At 31.3% G+C, this 25,273-nt stretch overlaps 1 pseudogene; it reads left to right on the forward strand.

Moving 5' to 3' along the window:
* The first annotated feature begins 232 nt into the window (after positions 1 to 232).
* LOC133195057 (uncharacterized) lies at positions 233 to 1,842 on the forward strand (annotated as a pseudogene).
* The last annotated feature ends 23,431 nt before the right edge of the window (positions 1,843 to 25,273 follow it).

Below are 25,273 nucleotides of genomic sequence, written 5' to 3' on the forward strand. Positions count from 1 at the left end.
TGACTTAAAATGAATAAGATAATAGAAACAGATATAATTCTTTCATATTTATTATATTTGTTGCTTTAATGATTTGTTGAATATTAATTAAAAGTATGATGTATATTTAGTAAATTTATATAACATGATACATAAATTTGTGGGAGTTTTGCACATGAATGAAATGGGGGGGGGGGGGGGGCTCAAAATTGATATGTGCTATGTTCGCACTTAATTTTATTGTAGCTTTACAATGTCTGTCTGCAGCTGTAAACAACACCAACAGTTTGCAGAAAATGAAGCATTCAAAGTGTATAGAATTGAAAGTAAAAAATTTAAAGCTGCGGTAGTGGAATGACCACCTCTCAAACAGGTCAGTGTATTTATGCACCGCTTGTGTCCTTTATGCAGAAAAAAATTTCTTGCACCATGAAAAAAACATTGATGACCAGCTTGTAGATCAATTAGTCTCATTGATAAAAACAAACAATGTTTCTGATAACAACATAGAGAAAATAATGCGAGCTGTGGCACAGAGAGAATCAATGAAAGTGAAAGACGATAATTGCAAATGTGTCGGGTCAATACAAAAATGTGCCTTTTTTAAAGCAATGTGATATTGACACTTGGGTAAATGACAGAAACAATATTTTAATATCTTTTATATTGTCTTTGTATGGCAAAAATATAGCGAAATGTCAGCGGTGGAAAAAAAGTCATTTTTGCCATAGAACATTTATATGCTCTGGTTGCGGGCAATGTCATCATGCCATTTTCATTTAGTGTTAATTCATTGAGTTATTATATGTCGAATAGCAAGACTGTTTGCAACCTTTATTCTGGCGCCCACCCTGCAGGAAGTTATTCATCTTTATTAAATTGGAATGAAGAACATTCTACACTTCCTATTACCATACCTTCAGAACATGACCTTTTTTGATAACAACCAAGTCTTAGCAAAAAATTGGAGAGTGAGGTATGATGCCAAAGCCATCCTGAGTGTGATTACAACAATCGTCCATTTTTTCCCCAACCCTTGCACGGATCTACAAATTATAAATGAATTTTCTCCAAGAAACTGGTTTAAATTTATAACATTCAAATTGCAGCACATACATCAGCTCTTATGAATTTTATAAATTGTTATGAAGAAAAGTTTAGATTTTCAAGGGAAAATTTCATAAAGAACAGGTTAGTCATCATATGTTCTCAGCAGCGCCCTGGATTAACATCTACAGAGGACACTGTATCTTTGTTATTGGCAAACAACAAGAAAATGAAATTTAGTGAAAAAAGTAAATAAGACGCATATTGCTTCATTGACCATCATCACAAGAACGCTCCAAAAATTCAAATGAGTAATCCCATCTCAGTTAACCCTTGTACTTATGAATCAGTTCAAGTTGTTTTAAGTAGCATTAAAGCTGAGGTGGGCATTCCTGAAAACAGAAAGTGGACACTAGTGTGATGCGATGGTCTCCCCTTCCTGCTATCCCATCGCATTATTAAGCAGAGCGAAGACCTGCAAGACCTCCTAATTCTACCTGTTTTAGGACATTTTGAAATAAATATGTGCAAAGGTATTTTTTGTTTCAAATAAGGCATATTTTCCACACACAAAAATTAAGTATTGTTGTAAGTAAGTAAAGATAGAAGAATAAAAATATAAAATATTTTTTTTTTATGTTTAATGCAGCTCTTATAAAGCCAGTTTGGGAGGCTTTGGGTATGGATCTAGCAAAACTCTTAGGATATAGGTCACCGAAAGCTCTCCAGGCCTGTCTAGATGGAAATGACCACCACAAAGCCATGCCGTTTCTTGAAATATTACATTTTGTTACAGGTCAGTCCAAAATGACGTAATTGATAACTAAAAGAAAATTTTGAAACATTAAAAAAATTAAATCCACGAATTTATACTCTCTCTCTCTCTCTCTCTCTCTCTCTCTCTCTCTCTATACACTTATGTGAAGGATTGCTTTGAAAAAGAAACTTCCTTCCCCAAATGGCTATTTTACCTGGTGTAAAGATGTGGAGGATCCAAACTACAAATAAATATTTCAATATCACTTAATATTTCCAAATAAAAAACAACAAAACGTTATAATAAACGTGATGTCTTCAACTTTTCTATTCTCAACTTCCCTTACTTATGTAGCAATATATCTTTATTACCTGCATAAGGGGTCTATGTCTCCGAGTTGATTCGATACGCAAGTTCCTGCTCTTCCTACACACAATTTCAAAAACAAATCATGTCATTGACAAACAAGTTGATTAAACAAGGATATTGTATCGACCATAAAATTTCCAAATTTTGTCTTTGAAGGAGACTGTTGATATCCTTGTTTCATCAGCTTGATTGTCAAAAACATGCCTCGTTTTAGATATTATTCGTAGAGTATTATACAAAAGAACGAAAGCTCCTGCTCTCACTTCAGAAAATTTTATTTTTTTTCTAAGTTGTGATTTATTTTGTAAAGATATTGAACAATATATTCCTATGCTGGTTAATGAAATTTATAACACCCGAAAGGAGCCGCCTTCTCTTAATGAGACATTCGACAACAGGTATAAAATGCTAAATGACCAATATGCCATCTACAATTGGAAATAACACGGATTAATTTTTACCTCAGATGTTTGTTCTATTCCTTTATGATATCAGGTATTTATTCTAAATCTTCCCAAATTTTTGAATGTAGAAAAAGGTTCTTTAAACATTTTGTAGACAAATTCTATGCAGTTAACTAGGTATTGCTAAAGATGGTTTCTGTACTGTTCATAGCTCCCTTTTGGTCCTTGCAATTAAGATTGTCTCAGTAATTTTCAACAAAATTCGTATTATATGTAAATCATTTATTAAAATGACATAGACTCTAAAACACATGCAGATAATTGTATGTTACACTCTTGCTTATGACGTAAAATGAAATAAAAATAAATTGAAGGAAAAAAATCACTATTTGGATTGAATTAATGTCACAAATGTTTTCTCTTTACTTAATTTTCGGACTTACATGTAACAAGAAAATTTTTAGGCTTGTTAATATGAGAAAAGCCAAGCAGACATATTCTTCTCTTCAATTAAAATGGGTAAGATGTTATGTATTTGCTAACAAATACATGTACATGTATAGATTTCAGGGGTTTTACATGTTCTACATCAGAAACTAACTTTATGATTACAATTCGAAAGGCTTGAGTCATTTCCTTAAAGTGAGTCTAAAACACATTGAACATGCAAAAAATTATATGAGTGTTCATTTTATTATATACTAGTAATTATTTCTTTATTTTATCATTTTAAAATTTGCCTTAAAGCATTAACACCTGACTAAATAAGCTATATTTGCGTCCCTGTCTTTTATTTAGGAATGTATTCCATAAAAGATCCTAGGAGATCCTGCCTCGACGTTTTTCTTCTTTTCTGTATACCATTCTGGATTACACTTGTGGCCTCAGAAAATGTAACTATTTTAAAAAGGACGATTGTCCCTGGAAATGAACTGCTTACAATGCCCTCTGATCTCCCTACTACTGAGGAAAACCACCATATCAGTAGCACTATGGAGAATGGAGATTTTCAAATGTTGGAAAGTAAGATTTGGCAAAATTCCAGCAAATATCCAGCAAATGTCTCATCAGCCGAAAAAACTGTTGTGGGAAAACCTGGCATAAATTGTTCTCTTGTTAAGCATTTGCATTTTGTTTTAACTCTTGGTAAGAAAATGCCTCTCTATGTTGAAATTATAGCTATTGTAATGGCTGTCATAGGAATACTTGGTAACATAACGACGGTATTCACCATTGTGCTTAACTTCAAACTCTATTTCCTTGCCCTACTAAGCCTCGCTATATCAGATTTGTTAGCATTGGTGCAAACTAGCGTAATTCTGTTTTATGAATTTGAAATGTTCGTATACATGAGATGTATCAAGACAGCCTTCATTTTTAATATGGGTACAGTCCACTAATTGTTTTCCCATAGGCGGCAATGTTAACGTTTCTTCACATAGAAATGTCCCTAATTTTCGTTCAGCAGTGAGTGACCCCTCAAATCAAAGCACATCAAGTTGTCTTTCCTTGGTTAAAATCTCGAGGTGGCATGTCAGATTCGTTTTCCGGCAAAATGCGTCTGTCTGCGTTAACCTCTGAAAATGAAAGTGAAAGTAGGGGAATTCCAGACTTCTCACTGGTGTTATAATACATAAAATAATTCTGCTGATCTTATTGATAAATTACATCTGCCAAGCTTTTTTGCAAGGGAACATACTCCTTATCAACAAGTATGAGGCTCAGTTTAATACATTATCACAGTTTTTTTTATTCAGGTCTGCAAATTAAGGAACTTGTAATTTTTTCTGCACTACTTTCTTCCCCTACCGATTCTAAAAATAATTAGAGGTATGTACCCAATATAGCTTGCATGATTTCCATAGAAATGAATGCTGTTTTGAACATTATTCTTATTGCTATTGTTAAGTTCCTACTTTTGGTCTACCCAATAAAAAGCCAAACATGCCTGACGAATAAAACCGTTATCATTATTTGTCCAACTTTGCTAATTTCAAGTTTTGGCTACGGATCAGCAATTGCGTACCTTTTGATGTACCTTTCAAAAAGTCCAGAGGGGCAACTTTATCAACTCTTCATTCAGGCTTTTAACACTTTTCTACCTGTTTTGATAATTATAACACTGCATATCATTACAGTATTCAAACTGAGGAATTCTAGAGCTATCCAAAAGGAAAAGAAATCAATGAACAGTATTGTGACGTGCATTCTAGTAATCTTTCTTTTCTACAACCTTCTAAAGAGGGCCAATACTTTTACTATCGTCGGAAACCCACGGTCGGTCTCGCTTCTCTTACCTCCCGGGAGGTAAGAGAAGCGAGACCGACCGTGGGTTTCCGACGATGTACTTTTACAACAGATGTCAAGATTTCACAGATTTTACACATCACTATAACAATTGCTGGTCTTTTTAACCATGCATCTAACCCATTTATCTACCTAGCCTTTACTCCGCTTGTTCAAAAGCCTTGGCAAAGATTCAAGCAAAGGTTTAAAAGAAATTCAGAGTAATCCTTTTTACACCCTTTCTTTTCAATATTGAAGGAATCTGTTGTTGTAACTGTACTTGTGTCTTGTATTTATAAAGTTGAGACAAAAGGACAAAAATAAACATCCTAGAAATCTTAGAAAACCTACATTTTTCTTAAGTATTTTAGAGATTTGAGACATGCATCATTTAAAACCAAAATAAAGTAAAAAATATACTCAATCCACGCATGGAAAATTTTGTATACAGAAAATGTCCTTAAGATATTACCTTTCTTCGATGTTTGATATCATTTGACGTGCTTAGTTGTAACGATGATAATTTTGAAAGATGTGGGTCTTTTCTGTCTTATGGTTATTGAAATATTGTTGTTTAATTTTTTTTCTGTGGTGCCAGTGGAATTCATGGTATTCAAATAATTTACATCAAATTGAAGATTGATTCAAACAGAAAATATTAAAAAAACAAACAAACAAGTTGACATAAATGCGGGTTCTAGAATTCTGTTTTGAACATATTGGAACGTACTACTTGTATCGTATGTATATTGCAAAATATTATTTGTTTTTATATGCTTATGAGTTGTATAATTGTCTTTTTAAAATAAAAAACTAGAAAACCCAATACCTTTTTCGTTGACCTTTTTGTAGTTTGCAAGGTATCTGTTAAAATAAAATTTTGATCCACTTAATTGTCAGTTCAATTCTGTTCACAAAGAAATGTAAGATAGTACCTATAGATCATTACTAGTATTTGGGAAATAAACATTTTTCTTCTTCTTCAAAAAGTAACACTAATTATTCCTACATGTGAAAGCTCTTTTAAAAAGAAAAGTAGTATAGTCCATTGTACAGACGTCATAGCATCCAGTGCAAAAAAGAAGCTCTCATACTAGACGTCATCATGTGAAAAAAATTACTTAATGAAAAAAAAAAAACAACAACAACCAAAAAAAAAAAAAAAACAAAAAAACAAAACAAAAAAAACAAAAAACAAAAAAGACTACCCAGAGGATACTTCTCCTTTGTTCGTAAAAGTAAATAATATTCACTCGGTGAACACTTTGATAAACAGTTTGATGTCCTTGCTTGGGGATATATAACCCGAAACAATTTTTCGGATAAAAATTAAACCACCATAAATTACAAAGTTTTGTTTAAATTATTCAGTATCATGATCAGTGATGATTTCATTCATTTTTAAGAGTTCAGTAAATGAAAACAATAAGAAATATTTATCTATCCTGTGCAACCGGTCATGTTAGCCTAATGGTAGGTCGTTTGCTTCGTGATTAAGAGGTCAAGTTTACAATCTTGATCGCCACAAAGACCTAAGACGTAAATAAAAGTAGTGACTGTCCCTACGCCAAACGCCCTGCATTAGAAGTAAAAGAACATAGGTCTTTCTGATGAGACCTTAAAGCCTAGCTTCCATGTCAAGGTAGGCGTAAGCATAAAGATAACGAACAGTACTTGATGAAGCTCAGATGTGGATTGAAATATACAAACTGAGAGCAAAGCAAACACGGACCTCAAACAACACCAGAAATTAAATCAGTTACCATGGATGAGTAAGCAACCTCTATCGACCGGTCATATTCACTATGTGTTTTCATTACGATCAAGGAAGCAGAAAAAATCAGTTGACAATTGAGTGTGAAAATAATAGTTTAACAATTTTCATGATAAAACGTTTTAATCCTTTTGTATATATGGTTACAATACAATATGTTCATACAAAAATTTATAGGTTTACACTTCTTTGTATATTTTCTGATTAACATTTGGTGTAAAAAAAAATAATCAAACAATAAACATTATGTTGGACACAGAATTTTTTACAATGTATTTTATAATTGTTATAAGGAACATCTTCTCGATTATTATCATTCATAATCACTCTTAAATGGTATAATTTCTGTTTTGCACCAAATAAGAATTTTATACATTTAATGGAACATCATTTGTGAGTCCTCTAAAACGACAAAAAGAGGTTTTATCCCTTATACATTATTGTTAAACTTGTTTAAGTAAAATTTTATAAACATTGTGAATCAATTGTGTCGTTTCTTATGATTCTTAGAGAATATTTAGTCAGTCATTGAGAGAAAACTGAAAGAAAAATAAATTTTAAATCAAGGAAGAGTTTATGTTAAACACGACAGTGGTTCAATATAAGTAATGCAACATACAGTTTATCATAATTAATGCACTGATGTAGAAGTGTTTTACATTATTTTGCAATATTTGAAAAGCTCTATTAAGAACTCCTAATTACAGAAAATCCCATGTTTCTTCCTATTGTCCTCGCAAAAAATTCACTTTTAAAGTAAGCATGGTCAAATATACTGCTAAAAATGTTCTATACTAAGAAGAATAAATAAAAAAGTGAAAATAACGAACAGTGATTAATCTAAAAAAAAAAATTACTACAAAAACCCCCATCTTTGAACAGGGCATAATCGAGGTCATCAAGAAAATCCAGAGTTAAGAACACACCCAGCTAAGATCCTTAAACAGACTTAGACTAAAGCCATTTTTTCAACTGACTTTACAACGTGTTTATTAATTATTGAATTCATCTTTAAGTTGCAGCTAACATCACTTTTGTAAAACAAAATTGAAAAAATATTTTAATTTTGTCTAGTTGACATTTTAGTACAAAAAAGTTATTTTGACCTAAGCTTAAGATGTTTAATGATCCCGGACCAGGAATAAGCTCCTGTTGAACGAACACACCGTGAGCCCTAAATATTGATCAAGTGGACAGAAGATTTCATAGTCAAAGTTAGTATTTAAAAAGGCCCAACATTTGGTATAAAATAATACAGCCAAAATATGACCCAAGAATATGTTATATTTGCTAACTAATTCATTATAAGAGAAAAGCTTTCATTCGTTTCCATTGTACATCCCTAAAGGCGAGTCTACTGAAGTTTTCTGGTCATGAGTACAAAGACTTGAGGCATGTGTAAAGGTTAACAGGGAATACTATGCTGGATTGAAAGTGCTTTACTTGCTTTTCGTAGTTTAGATGACCTTTTGCATTACTTATTGTACAACCCAGGTATGAGTAGAAGAAGATCTTATATTGATCCTTTTTTTAAAGTTCTGATGTGACTAGCTGATTTGCATTAGGTTCGATTCTCCTTTTGTTGAAATAAGAAAAATCACCAAACATCAAAATGTTTGACAGTTTTGGCATACAAATTGTTATGTACATTGTAATAGCTATTTCAATGCCAAAGCTGAAAAAGGATCAAAATCAGATCTACTTCTCATTGTGTTTTACATTAAAATCTTCTTTTATGTCAAATCGAAACATAGCTAGTTTGCTGATGTTGATTCATCTGACTAAATTGCATATGATACATAAAATTTGATTCATAATAATTATGTTACATGAATTGTATGTCAGTAATTACAGTTAAACACACAAAATAAACATTTTTATACTTTATGCAATGCTCCATTTAATCTCTTATTTGGAAAAAAAATCAATTGTACCTTAGTGTTTTTTATTCATTACAAAAATCCAGAATATCTTAATCTCCCATAAGACAAATTTCAGATAGAGTCTAGCGATTTTGTTCTTCTTATTTGTATTAATTGATTCTTTTTCATCAGATATTTATCAGAAAATAAACGTGAACCTCTAAACCTTGAAAATGTAACTTTTATAATGAGTACGGTGTCTTTGACCAGGAGACTGCAGGAATATCGAGTTGGAGTGTTTGGAGCTTTTTGGCATCGCAATGTCTAATGAGACACTGATTTTTAATTTGTTTTAATTAATAACAGAATTGCAATGATAATTATGTAGATTGATTCATAATCAGACAATATAATTAGCTTATATTCTTGTGAGCTGAAAAAAAAACATCAGTCAAAAAGCTATTGGATTTGCAAAATATTATTAATAAAAGACAATTACACAACATAAAGGTACATTAAAACAAATAATACTTAATAGATCTTAACAATATGAAAATATGTTATACGTCACAACAATATCCAATACACAATTCTACAAGCTTTTGTATTGCGCACAATTTCCATTCCTTTCACATTTTCTCTTCTGAACATTATATACAATTGCATTTACCTAATTTGAACGCCACGAGGACCATTAATAGTGTTAACGGAATAAATTGAACAATAACATTCTCAATAATCATGAGATATAAAAGAGAACCACGAATTTTGCACATTGATTATCACTACTACAACAAATTGATATTAAATTCCATGGAATAGTTACGGTTTAAGCACACTTGCGACAACAACAAAAAAATGCTTGCAAGGACTGGTACATGCAAGCTGCCACATAAATTCCCTTACTAACAATTAAAAACAAAATATTGTTTAAATGTTCACAAGTTGGACTGACAACATCCTAGGTTAATATAAAAAAAAAAACTTTGTAGAATGTCCTTGCAGAACAAATATGCACTAGTCTATCTCAGTAGTGGAATATTTTAAAAGGAAGCTTATATCTCTCAGTTAAATCATAGCTTAGATACATAATATTATATTACATATAGTCAGTAATGATGAAGATTTGGTATTGAATGATGCAATGGGTTTATACCTTCCAAATAATGACGTGACTCGGACTATAATGGAATAGTCCAAGTTTCTGTTTGCCCCTGTTTGAATAGGTCTTGGCCTTTGCCATATGAAAGACTACAGAGGCAGCGTCATTCATAGGGAAGATTGAAGCCAGCATAAAAAAGGTAAAGTTAATGAAAAAAAATAATAAAAGCAAAATATAATCGCTTGGTTATGTAATAATATTACTGGAATGTATAAACTTTTTTTTTTTTAAATTCTGAATTATTTGAAACAAAATTATCATTGATTTTATCTATACTAGTTTTGTGGCGTCAGAATGAAATATGTATGATCTCCACCTAATCTTTCAGAAATGTTATTTCCATCCTCGTGTTCAAGATTATTTTCGTCAGGTTTGATTTTCGATTCTTGGTCAGAGATACTGTTTAGCTTGTATTGATTACATTTATCAGTAGTATCATGAACTGAAACTGTACTGGTTGTTTCAAAAGCATGATTGTAGGTATCCTCGTTATTATCTTCCATTGTCCATTTTTTATCAAAGTTTATCAAACATTTCTTTGCATTTAATGTATGGGCTATCTGATATCAAGATTCCTTTATTAGTCTCGTCACATGTATTTTCTTCATTAACCTTCCTTTCTCTATGTTCTCTGAGATGATCATAAATCCCGTCTTTGCTGTCAATATATGGACTCTCTGTCTCATTGTTACATGCAGTATCTGTTGATCGAAGGGATCGTTCCTGGAGCTCGAGGACAAAGTAATTATGGTTTACAATGCCGGTGACTTCCGGTAAATCGATCTCTGTACTGATCTCGACTTCTGAATATCCATCTTTACTTGCGATTTGATTTGATATCATCTTTTGCTTCTTTTTATTTTTTTTCTTTCTGTAGTGCATATTATGAAGAAATATTTAGAAAATAAGAAACAATGTTAACAGACCATACAAAATTCAATTTTATCCTGCAATCACAGCTTGCATTTACCAAATAAACATGAATGAAGGTAGCTAATAAACCAAAGCTATGGTGAACGCGACCTTCATGCATTCAGACGTTCTTTAAAGAATTATTGCATTGTTTACGCCATGACGTAATACGTTCAACTGCAAAAATATGTCTAAATAACGGTAAAGAGTAATATTTTTTTTTTAAATTGGCGTTTCTCTGAGAAAAAGATTGATATAAATTTTGGCAAAATTGACGTTGGAAAGGTTTGTTTTCATCATACTTAAACCACAAAGATCACTAACCGAAGAAATATGAGACGTAGAGCGAATATGATTCCTCCTATTAATACCGCATCCACCAGGGGGAAAACAATTTGAAGTACCTCTTTTTTATCTAGTAAGAATGAATTAAAGAATAATTGTATCTATTTAAGAAAAAAATAATCAAAGTACCGTAGATAGATTTGTCTTCAATTTCCTAATTCAACTTTTTAGATCATACATAAAAAACAAAACATTGATGAAAGTGTCAAAATTTGACTTCTCCATTGCACCTAATCCCACCTTTGATGTTTTGGAGGCCTTTGTTTGCTCTCCTCCCGATTGTTTAGATGGACTTTGAGCTCGAAAACCGTTATTTCCATATCACGTCTGCTAAATACATGCAACTGATAATAGTATGTAAAGATTTACACTCACTGATATTTGTATTTTTTACTATGCTTTGTGTCCCTGTTGTGACTGATGATATATCAGTTACTTTTGTTGTTCTTCCTATTATTGTTGTTTTTTCTTGCTTTATCTACATGTCCAAAAGGAAGGTTAAGGGAAAAAAGAAGCAAGTAGAAGATTTATAATATATAATATGTAATAATTTGTAAATATAATTAAACAACTTTCTTGAAAGAAAAAAAAAGCAACATACTAAACATAAGTATTCTTGAAAGTAAAATACCTCTGAACATAATTCCGTGACATTTAGTTGCTCTTCACAGGATATGACGTAGCAGTCATTGTTGCTTTTGGCAGTCCTATCGCATATAAAACACTCGTTGAAAAAACCTTTGTCTTCATTGTTGATGACAGTGTCCTCTTGTCAAATAGAAAAAAATAAAATTCAACAATCTTTATCCCAATTACAATAATTATAAAGAACGCTTGTTGTTTATTAACAATGACACGATTGTATTTCAATGTGAACAACAGGAAAATGTCGAAGTTATGGATAAATATTTCAGGAATTTATTATACATACTAATGTTTTTGGATGAAAGTGAAGAATTGTTTTCCAACAAAAAGATGCATTTTTAAAAGTTTTTTAACAAGCAAGTGAAGTAGAACAATACAATTATGACATGGAGATGGTCTACTAGAATTATTTATTTAAAAGTTTTCTACAAAGCAGCAACATTACGAATTCTATTTTGCTGAAGATTAATTAAAGGAACCTGGACAGATTGGAAAACTTCCTGTGATTCTGAAGAAAACCAGTATTTTTTTTTGTCTTTTCTTCCAACAGGAAACGTACGTTGCTTATTTATATTACATTGTCTCAGGATAATTATATTACCCATTTCACTTTGATATGTAAAAAATATTTAAATGATCAATAGAAAACAAGACTTTTCTTGCTAAATTTACTAACTCTTATAACCGTGAACATATGAAATTAGGAAAATAGGCCGCTATTTTGTGCACACAGTAAACAGCAAAATGTGTGAAATATCGGCAAATTGTGATGCATCGTACGGCAGGAAATAAATTTCCTTATAAGCCGCGTACGCATGCACTCATTAAGTTTACATTATAGAAGTTTAAGTCTCTTGATGTGTAAATTCGAAAATTTGCGTTCAACGAACTCTCAAACTTTTTGAAAATCAATATTAATATAGCTGGCAATTTCAAAGTATATTGTAAATACTTGTTTGGTCTTTCTTGTTGCTCTTCAACTCAATTTAATGTTCCTCTCATGCACTAAGAAGAAATTATATGCCATTTCTTGCTTTAATGCTCCTTAAAATTATAATTTGACTTTATATGAAAACAGAAGATCAATGCTCTCTAACAATAAAAGTGCATTTTTAAATGAAACAAGGCGAGGCAAGGCGGAGCATCTCCTCACAAAAAGAATATCTTCAAATCACGACAGCATTGGACATGTTGGATATCGATTCCGCTGCAAGTTACGTCATTTCCGTTTCGCACAGAATTAACTCACTCACAAACGAACACACACGTTTCCTGTAACTGAAGCCCCTCGAACTCCGTTGCGAGGGGATAATAAAGAATGCTATATTTTCAAGGTATTGTATTTCAGTATTTCTGACTTGTGTAAATTTTGCTACGCTTTTATGTGACTTAAAATGAACATGAGGAAAATTTACCCAGATGTAAAAGTTAGTTTTTACCTAGTCTGACTAGAAGCATATTTTGTACTTTAAGTAAATTACCTACGCTCAAATCGTCTTTACCTCCGTTTACTAGCACTTAATTACACCCATAATTAAATAAATAAATATATATATATATATATATATATATATATATATATATATATATATATATATATATATATATATATATATATATATATATATATATATATATATATATATATATATATATATATAAATATATATATATATATATATATAATATATAGAGCAACAACCATAAAATGAAATGTATAATATATCGAACAGTAATCATGTTCATAAAGTCCATTGAAACAATGCAAATAACGAGCAGAGCAGACACGGATCTCTGAAATCATCAGACGTGAGATCAGGTGCCATAGAGGAGTAGGTATCCCTTGTCGATTGGTCACATCCACCGTGTACTTCTTATCATGCATGATCAGGTACCCGGAAAGCTTTGTAAACAATTAAGTGTGAAAATAGTGGCCTAACAATTTGTATGAAAAATGTCAGTCAACATTCGACTTAATGACAGATTGTATTTGCTTATAAGGTCATTATATCGACCAAAAATTGTGCTATGTTGATTTTAAACAGATTTTGGTATCATTGTAACAGTTTCAAAAGCAGCGCGTCTTTCTTAACATTTAAAATTGTTGAAAACTTGAATCTAGTTAAACAGAAAAAGACATTAAATGAACATATACTCATGTCCACTTAATCAACTTTTACTTTAGGTAATTTATTCTTGAATCATTTCAATTGCATTGATTCTTGAAAATATGTTAACATTACGTTAACAGAATGTTAAATAGATAGATTGAAAGTCAAAAATCAAACGTTTTTCAGCATAGTTCATTTCAACATTTCAACATTTAGTTTACCTAAGCTTAAAGAACGCCCCTTAACAAAGCGTACATTACATAGACATTTTACTTATCACTTGCCTTGGTCAATCCCGATGTAACTTTCCTTTGCCACACCAATCCAATATCTTTCAGTCCGGTTTCCGCCAACTGCCTTACAAGTCTTGTTAATATCATTTAGAAATATTTCCTCAGTTAGAACATGCAAAGATGACATCGATCTACAAATCTGCATTGATTTCATCCAAGTTGCCGATGTGTTTGATTCTGAGGCATAATATAAAGTATTTAGTGAACTGTTATCAGTGTATACATCTGAAAGTAACTCAATTTAATAATAATCAAGTATCAACAAAATGTTAGTTCAGTACATAGAAATTTAAATACAGTTTAGCTAGGTGAAAATGGGCAGCAACGAACCTGTCATGTCACAAATTGGTTTATATAGAAGAGAACAATCTTCTTCGTAGTAAAATGTGAAATTCGGGGGCACTGAACATTGAATTGCAACACAAAGTAGGCCAGCTGTGTTAATATCAGCAGCTGTTTCATTCATCGGTTCTAAATGTTGTTTTAAAATAAATTTGGGAACAGATATTAGTTAAAGCAGTTTATAATAGCATAAACTAAAAGCATAAACTGTCCATTTAAATTCATCTGCATGTATTTAAATAACCACCAGAAAAGTACCTGATTGAAATACAGAATATGTGTCTTTGCCTCCACAGTCATGAAAGTAAGGCTCTATATCCCGCTTACAAGATGTAAAATTACATAATGATGTGGAAACCTTCCCTTCTTGTGGTCTTTCTTCTAAACATCTACACTCATTGTCCTTATTATATGATATAAAAGCACAATTTGCATAACTTTATACATGTTACTGAATACATAATTATAGATAACATATAAAATTATAAATACATCTCTTATATTCATAATAAATTCATTTTAATCGTCAGGATACTCATACCCATTTAATACATACATATATAGCAACACAATATTTTTACAACTTATACCTTTATGGCAAAAAAAGGTAAACTAGATGATAGACATATCTCCTGGCAAAATCCTGCAGATGGAATTTGCATTCCAAATGCATTCGTTGAGCTCGTTGATTGTATAAAACTATGATTATAACAACCTAAAAGTTAAAAAAAAATGAAAAATATTGATTTTTAGCACATTCTTTAGAATTAGTGAAACTCTTTTAAAACGATAGATTTTTAGTTGAATATTGTATCCATGTAGAACAAAAATATCTTTCTCTTATAAATAAACACATTATCATCATCCTCTCCCCATTGTTGACATGCTGACTATACACAATCATTATCATAAGTACATATGTAGCACTTTCCACATGTACTGTAGCTGCTGAACTGTACAAGAAATTGAGTACATTTTCTTGTTTGATTTTCTATACCTCTATTAATTCGATGAAACTATAAAATTAAGTAATGAAATATTTACTAACAATGAACGACTCATATTTATTTTTACAAAATATGTCCATGTTGAAAACCACATAAGTATAATCAATTAAATTAACAAGACATAGATAATTAACACAATTATATTCATAATATTTATAGATATGTTTTCGTTTTACCTAAAATCTTAATCAATTGGGAAAACCGTCGATACTTTCCAGTCCAGCTTCGGAAATTCGTTACATCTTCCGAATTAGGTAGAACACTTCCATTTAGTCTACAATTCTGCTGAGCTTCAAACCAATTCATTTCTGATCTCTTATTTGTTATCAAGCCTGTTTTAAATATATTCCTGTTAACGCTAACGAATAGCCTAAAAGGATTCATTTTCATCCTTTTATTATAGGAAAAAATAACTGTAAGTTGATGACACTTGATCTTGGAAATTGCATAAATAATAACCTTTATTTCAAACATTCAGTAAAAATGTGATTATGATAAATTTTCCAATTTTTTTTTTTTTTTATCTTATCGATAAAAGAATTATTTGCTAATTATAAATCGATTAAAAAACCCATAACCTTTAATAAGACAAAAAGCACAGCATAAGAACAGAATGTGTTTGAATTTCATCTTTTACTGCAATAGAGATGTATGTCTGAAAACAAAAAAAAAATACAGGCAAGTTTCCAAGCATTGAGGCTGTGTTTAAGAAACTAACGCTTCGAACAAATTGAATTTCAGACAACTATGCTTTTTAAATGTTGAAGTATTCTGTTAATATTATAATGAGAAATATAAATGAGGGGTGAAAGGTTAATACATGTACTTACAAAGCATTCTTTAAAAGAGAATGTCGATATACAATACAAGTTTCAACTGATATACATTTTTTCATTAAAATTTTGCTTAATTATACATGTACAATCATACTTCCACCTAAATGAAAAACTTAAACATACCTTTTAGAAAAACGTAAAATGCGATCTGAAAAAATATGTTCCAGACAGTGGTGCATGATTATTTAATTGACAAATATTTCCTTGCTTTTATTATGTAATTTTCCTGTTTGATTTTCTTACTATTTACGTAAACAATGTTTTTACAAAGAAGAGTAAAACCCAAAGAAAAACAAGAAAAAGAAAATTAACCGTCGTCTGCTAAGGATCAATTTTGTCTGAAAACAGACAGGAACAAAAGAAATATATTAAAATTGTAAAAATTAAAAAATAATAAAAATGAAATTAAGTGGAAGAGCTAAACACTTTGTCAGAATGGATTAGAATATTAAGAAACATTTTTTAAAAGTGCGTTTTAAAGTTAATACAAGCAATATGCGAACCATTTATCTTTCTGTATTCAGTGAAAAGGAGATAAAATGAATTAGAAAAGACAAACTGAACATGTTATGGTTCAGGCGACAAGGCGTGTAACAAGATCATATCTGTTTATAAAGTTTATTCTTACAACTTTATTTTTGAAGAATTTGGGTTTTAATTCTACGTCTGGAAATCTAAAAGATCACTTTCTAAGAATGATATTCTTTTTTAAAATATCACATTTCATTCTTAAATGTTTTAGCATACAACAGTCATCCTCACTTATAATGGATTGCTCCTGTTTTTACTAACAAAAATATTAACTGCTGTAAAGGAGAAACATCAGACTACTGTTTAATGAAACATGAAGATAATGTAGCAAAGAGAAATCAAGCTCAAAAGTCCATTGAAGAATTTGAAGCAATAGCAAATGGGAGCAGAGCAAACACGGATCTCTAAAAACGTCAGAAGTGGGATCAGGTACCATTTCGGAGTAAACATACCACGTCGACTTGTCAAACCAACCGTGGGCTCATTGGCATATCTTGCAAACAAAAAAATGCGTAGACAAGTCATTGTGAAAATAATGGCCTAACAATTTGTATGAACATTCGATGTTGACTTTATAATTCAGGTAGAATTGTTATAGTTAAAATTTTTCAAACTACTCTGGAAAAAAGTTTGTACAATTTTAAAATAGGAGCCGTATTAACAGTTAGAAAAACAGTGAAAGATATAAGTCGTATCGTAATCGGTTCTACCAAGCACATATATAAGCATATTCATCGTGTTTTACATAGATCCTCCGTTGAATAGATGTCGATGAAATAAAAAAAGTAAGAAACTGTAACTAAATATGCAGACTTCTTTTTTTTCTTTTTTTTTTTTTTTTGTTTTTTGTTTTGTTTGTTTGTTTGTTTGTTTTTTTTTTTTTATGGCATTTTAGAGTAATATCTGGTAATATCTAAAAAAAATCACAGAAAATTGTGTAGCAGATTTTATTAACTAGATAAATCACAGTCAGGTATCAAAACATCACGATCATGCAAAAGTGATGTCAATAATTGAAAAGGTGTATCAATAAGAAGCAAAGGATGAGGGTAAACATCTTCATCTGTCATCATTTCCTTCATTTGAGTGAAGCCTACGATCTAGTAAATAATGGAATTCTTATTAAAAATGATATACAGTAAAACTTGTTGAATCCGGATGTTGTGCATTCCGGTATGTTGTTCAGTCCGGCGTAATAGTTTAGTCCCTTGGATTTTCTTTATAATTTATGTTTAATAAATGTTGTTCAATCCGGATCTTGCCTATTCTGTAAACCGGCCTCTATTTAAAGAACTAACTGCTCATAATTAGTACAAATTATCTCCTCTAATCCGGCCACTTATTTTTACCTGTGCCCACTGGTCATTAGAGAAGTCTTGTGTGAGATAATTATTGTCCCGTTAATGATCTATCCTGTATTGACAGTTTAGATTTTAAAAAACGTGATACAAAATCATCGCAAAAGAACGAGTGATAGTGATGGTTGCGTGTAGCATGTCTGTAGAAAAACTTGGAGACTTATTCATGACCTCCTTTCTACTTTCGTTTTGCGTGCACGACGTGCAATTCGAATTACTTCCCTTTGTGTCGCTAGTTTACCAAGACCATAACGACAGAAGATTTTGGTCAAATATTCATAATAAAATTTGAAAGTAACAAATACAGTGTCTAAATATTCAAACATATTAATTTTAAAAGAAAGAAATTAATTAGGAATCTGTCCCTAACAAAATAATATTTACAGCTACGATGAGGTTTTGGAGTGTGTTTAAAACATTTAACGATTTTCAAATTTAATAAATGACCAAAAGATATTATATTTCGTTACTGAATAAAAAACTTAAACAGAAATGAAAATTCTGAAGAACAAACAGAGTTCAAAACAAACGAAATAGACGATTTTTGCAAGTGAAACGTAAAAAATGACACATTTGATCAAGTATTTATTTACCACTCTTTGTTTATATCTATGTAATTTTTAATTTGCTATAACGATTTAATTTTCTCCAATCCGGATGTTGTCTAATCCGGCCAAACATTTTGGAACCACTGGTCGCCGGATTAGACAAGTTTTACTGTACATATTGAGGACGATTAGATTTTCTCTTTAGACTTGTCACGTGATGTGGCAGTCACGTGATTTTAGTACATGTACTTGCAGTATTGAGGTCACCTATAAATGTCAATAGTGCAAGGGCATAACCAAGTTAAAATTCAAAGTTAAATATTTTAATAGTTTCAACACCAATAGTAGTTTATGAAAAGTGCTGAGATCCTATATATATTCTACTATTTCATTGTTAAAATCGTATTTGTATGAACACATACTGATTCTTTTACTGGTCAGCTTCATTAAATATAGAAATAATTAATTCAGTTTCAAGATTTCAACAGGATCGCAGCACTTTTCAAATAGATTAATACTTCTAGAGTTTATGATTAAAAACTTGTCATGATCCATTGAGGGTATGTCATTGCACTAGATCGATTTGTCAAGACCCTTAGATCATCCTCCAATGTACCTGCATACAAATATACCACAGTAATCGTTAATTAGGAAATGTGCGGGAAATATATGAACAAACTCATAAAAAAGGACATTGCATCCAAATTAATGGCCTCTTAAAAATCTTCAAATAATATTTTATTTATTTATAAAATACATTTCTCCGTTGTGAAAATGTTACTTGATCCGCCTCTCACTGCATACAAACTGCGTCAAGTTTTACGGAATGATTGACATAACGACAAGTGCAGTGCAATCAGTGACTTGTTTAAACCTTGCTATATGGGATTTAACGAACAATAAAAACGCAAGTTATAGTAAGGTTGATGTAGTTTAATTATCTCCTACAGTTTAAAATCGCAAATCACTTCATTTTGATGTATTTGCAAGTGTAGTGGTTTAGATTTCTATTTCATAGCCCTCGTTTCGTAAATTATATTTTGCAAGTATTTGTTGCTATTTCAGTCTGATAATTCTATTTACCTTATGTTTTCAGTTGTTACTTACGTAAAACCTCTTTATTATTTGTCTTTTATAAGTTAGGACATGTGTTGACATTCCACATGTTTTACTTTTTAAACAGGAAGTGTCATCCATGTTGGGAGTCTTTCCATAGTACTTTGGTAGCTGTGTTCTGATTGGTTAACTTAGCTATAGAATCTTTGATGTTTATTGGCTTTTATATTTGGGCCTATAGCTATATAGGGTATTTAAAGCCGTGTTCGTGTAGTTTTCTTCACTTGGGTTGGGGAAGAGACCTAATGGTTAGTTCCTATTTACAGTGCTAATAAAACCTCCTGGTTTAAACGCACTTATTTGCTTAGTACCCTTTAGTAGTGCTAACAAAATCTTATGATTTAACAGTACTCTAGGTCTTAGCTAGCTTTAGTTTCATGTTTTTCACAGATTCTAGATTTTTGTTAGGAAACAGCTAGGATGTAGGTTTTATAGAGTTAATTTAGTTTTCCACTTTCCATGTCCAGCCTGGTCTAGGGATTTGTAGATAACAGGTATAATTCCTAGAACCACTATTTACTATTTATTATTTATTTTTGGTGTTGTTTATTTTCTGGGTCAGTTATTTTTAGAACCTAGAATTAGCATTGATATTTTCAGTTCAACTCTAGAGTGTTGATAGTAGTCATATTGGGTCATGTAGCTCATTCCTTTTACACTTTTCTAATTTATTCATTTAAGAGCCAGTCCGCGAGAAAACCATGCAAAACTGTCCAAATCGAAGGTTATCATATCTTGATGAAATTTGGTGGGTAGTTAGACTTCATAACATGTAATTCAAAAGAAGCAAAAAATTTTCCCATCATCCAACATGGCAGCCGTAGGAAGCGCCACCTTCTTTTTGCACGTTTTAGTGCAAATGCACTTAAATAATTCAAGCAAAATGGTAAAAATTACATTTGATTTATTTTACTTAAAATTAAATTTGTATTTCGTTTAAGGTATTTAAAAGTAACATATGACTATGTTCTTCTAAAACTGATATCTATCATAATCAAATATGCAACATATCGAAGGGTAGATAACTCTTAAAAATTGGCACAATGCCAAGTTTGAAAAATTGACAAAATTATTACATATTGAATGGTCAACATCTTCCAAGACCAAGCTACAAAATTACAATTTTTGATCTTATTATCAAAATATAACTTTAAATATTATCTTTTCAAAATATTAAGCTTGGGATTTCATAATTTATTGAGATATAGAGATTTACAAAAGCCAATTTTCAAAAAAATTCTTTGAATTCCAATGGATTACAAAGTCTAATATAGAACTTTAAATTATAAATACTTGTTGTTAGATAAGAAAAAAACGTTACCATTTTCTTTATAACCATAATCAAAATTGAAAAAAAAAATTATAAAATTGAAAAAAAATATATAATTTCAAAAATTAGCCTAATTTGAGGTTTGGCATTTTTCCAATTGTTTAGAAATGGAATGAATTCATGATAAATTGCTCTGGCTTACTTGTGAATTTTCAACGATCATATTGAATATTCATGTTTCTTTCATTTTTGTACGATAGTTTCTCTATAATTAAAAAAAAATGGAATTTACATGTCTTTAAATTTCGGAGGACTCTATTACATCACGGTTCACCATACATATAAATTATGAGACTTGAACACATTTGAGCCTCTGATAAGTTGTTTGCATTCTGTCAATTTTAAATTCACACTCTTGTCAAAATAACAATTCTCAATTACAAAAATACTGACATGAAAATGATGAAATGCTATACAAAATACTCTGTAAGGGAGTTTAGCAATTTTTTTTTCAAATCATAGAACTTAATTTTCATACATCCATGTAGATACAATATGGTAGAATTCTGAGATATGAGGAACATAAGTAAAAATCAAAGAATTGTTTTTATTAAAATCAGTTTTTTCCCTTACAATCTTACTAAAATGGATTTTGTAAAATGATATACTGTTAAATCATTTATATTTTGTAGTTTGAGGAAAAACATTTGGTTCTGGGGATTCGTTTTATGGCTCTGAGGTGTTTAGTTGTTGCATATTCCAAAATTTACATTTTTAATAAGGGACTCTTTATACCACAACAACAATGACCCCCCCCCCCCCCACCACCTTTCCAGTTTTAGACTCCAAATCTTTTACTACGTTATTAATTGTGTTAGCCAGTAATTTCAACATACCAATGTTTTCAACATTCACTTAAAAATTGTATTTGTATAAATATTTTTGTAACAAATTTCTATATATATAGTCCAATTACACAAAGGTTTTCATTTCAATCACAGTGCAAGTACTAGCAATAATATTTCACTAAGTTTGCTCTTTGAACACCATAATATGGTACTTTCTTGATCATCTAAAAAAAAAACAACACATATTACATGTATAAGAAATACATGTCAGTGCATGCAGTTTTACATTATACGTGCATGTATATATTGATATGCTAGCATTTTTTGGTTAACACAAATTCTAGATCTTTGAATTGCATTTTTGATGGAAAAAATTATAACTATGTTTTAGTATGTGTACATTTTATTGTAAAAGTAAAATTAACTTGTTAGCAATATTTTGATCGCCCGAGTGGCGCAGTGGTTAGAGCGTCTGTTAGAGTCGCTGAGTAAGGAGATGATCCTTACGTCATGGGTTCGAATCCCACTGTGGGACGTGGAGGCCGGTCCTTCGGATGAGACTGTATAAACCAAGGTCCGGTGTCGCAGTAGGTGCTGGCACGATAAAGATCCTTCACTGCTCAGTGGCCCTGAGTGCCGAATATAGGTCAAAATTTGTAGCCCTCCACTGGCAAGTGGTGGCGTCTCCATATGAGTGAAAAATTCTCGAGAGGGACTTTAAACAATAAACAAACAAAAAAAGCAATATTTTGACAATTTTAAGTCACAATATCTTTCATCCTGACAATCAGTACCTGTTTTCCATGCACTTTCATTTTTTTCTCCAAATCCTCATCACATACGAAATTTGCATAAATTTTACAAAAGAACTCTCTTTAAGTTTGGATCTTAAATTATTTCACAAAATCTGAAAATCACCTCTTGATTTGAGAAGAATTAAAATTCAACCAATCAATTTTCTCTGTTTCAAACATTTCCTTTTCTGTCACATTCAACATATATGCTGTTTAAGACTTCTTTCACTTTAACACTAAGTCTCTTTTAATAAGAATTTTGATTATCTTAAGGACCTATCCTTCTGATATACATGTATCTGTACTGCATAAACACATGCTACACTACATTGTTACTGGTTATAGGCATACAAAATGTGTATATATTTTATAAGTAATGAAAAGTTTTACCAAAATTATATTTATGATCCTATGTACCTACATACATATCGGGATGTATGTACAGCTAATACATTTCTCAAAGTCAATTTTAATCCACACATACCTTATTTTTTTTAATTTTGCTCATTGAAACTGGTATAACCGTCCTGATAAACAATTACCACTATAAATTGTTCATTATAACATCCATTTTCTTGGGGGAACAACCATTTCAATTTCATTTGGGTGGGGTAAAACTACTGGGTAGATACACATGTATATAGAACCTGAATAATCTTTCCTCCACTGGGAAGAAGTTAATATGACCTTGAATGGTGCCCCCCCTCCCCCCCCCCCCCGCAAACTGTTTTCAGTGGTTATACATATATACAAAAAAAAAAAAAATCTCCGATCATCTCCAAAATTAAACTCTGTCTGCAAGTGTATTATTGCTACTATTATGGTTATTCAGACAAAGTATCAAATAAATTACAAAGCATAATACAATTTTATTAATTGTAATATTATTAAAAAAATAAATATATATGCCATGACAAAATTCGACAGATCCCCCCCCCCCCCTTTACCATTTGAATGAAATTCTCACTCCTTTATCATTTTTATATATCTTACATTCATGCCCATTTTTAATTCTTATCAGTTTGTACTGCAATTTGCCAAAATGGCATATGTTTTTGGCTGCAGTCATGTGTTGTTTGCACAAGCTGAATATTGTAAACGTGTATCATGATACATGCTTTGTCCTTGCTTGTTTCAGGATGATCCTTCTATCCACATACATGTACGATGTTTGCTTGTCTCTCCAGTGAACAAAATGTCACCACGATGTTTTAAGGCGTATAATAAAGGTTTTGACGAGTAGAGTTAATCACAATTTCCATTTCTAAACACCAGATATAACATAAAAGGCCTTAGCGCAGGGGCTATTTGCCTGTTCAAGCTGGATTGTTTTTTTTTTTCTTACATTCAAAGATCTTAAAAATGAGTTTTTCCACTTTCATAGTGCATTGATGCTCCACAACAACTCCCTAGGTTCATATAAAATGATCATACATGACCTTCTTTATTATGTTCCCCAAACGAAGTTTGGGAACATATTGTTTTTACTCTGTTTCTTATTATTATTATTATTATTATTATTCTTTTTTTCTACTTTCTTCTCCGGTACTTTTTTGTCCGGGAGTGTTCTCATAGAACCACTCATCCGATTGACATGAAACCTTTTTAGGGTTAATAGGCATGTTGTGTAGGTTTTCGGAACGAAGGTCATTTTGTGCGCACATGCATGCACGTGCGCGCGCGTGCAATGAGTGAAATGACTGATATACTTGATGAAGCCGTAACTTTTATATTTCTTGATGAATTGCTTTGAAACTCAAAATATATAGATATATTAGTAGTCTAGACAAGATAACACGGTCAAATTAGCGTGAACTCAAGCGCATGCACGTGCGCTCTTCTCTGATTGGCTGAAACAAAAATCTCAATAATTTCCTTGTTTTTTGACAAAATACTTTGAAATTTAGAATATAAGTATATATTATAAGGTGCTACAACATGTTATATAGGAAATTTCTAGAAAACACGCGCATGCAGGTGTGCTGCAATCTGATTGGTTAAAACTTTGAATGTCCAGAACTCCCTTGGTTTTCAACAAAACAGGCCTAGGATGAAATTTACGACATGGATAGGCACATAGAGCTCCTACATTATGATACTATCAAAATTGAATGCAAGGCCATGCATGCGCGTATGCTGAATTCTGATTGGCTAATACTTAAAGGGTTAAATCTATCTTATTTTTCAATGAAATTCTTTAATATTTAACATAAATGTATGTATTGTGACACACTATAAGAAAATTATTGTGAAAAATGTAGAAAACATGTGCAAGCACATGCGCTGAAATTTGATTGGCTAATACCCATATGGCTATATCGGATTAGTTTTCCAATGAAATACCCTTAAAAATAAAGTGTCCATCTATATAACAAGAGTATTGTCTAATTTATTGAAGCTTGTAGGGAATGGGGCATCATAAGGGATTGGGGGGCCGTTTGGGGAACATCTGTAACGGTTCCCGTTACAATTAGCACTAGTTCCATGTTGATATGCTTGTCATTTTTACCCAATAATACTAAAGAGTTCCAACAAGGGGAGATAACAATTTAACTCCAGGAAATTAGTTGCAGGGGGCTAAAATAAGCAATAGAAATTTATATGAAGTATCTAAATCAGTTATTCCTATTTAAAAAAAATATATTTGATTTAGAATCTCCTTTTTTCATTTAGATAT

The sequence above is a fragment of the Saccostrea echinata genome, unplaced genomic scaffold (assembly GCF_033153115.1).
Source record: "Saccostrea echinata isolate AGI-Se365-2 ecotype Australia unplaced genomic scaffold, CSIRO_AGI_Sech_v1 ptg000029l, whole genome shotgun sequence".
Classification (NCBI taxonomy): Eukaryota; Metazoa; Mollusca; class Bivalvia; order Ostreida; family Ostreidae; genus Saccostrea; species Saccostrea echinata.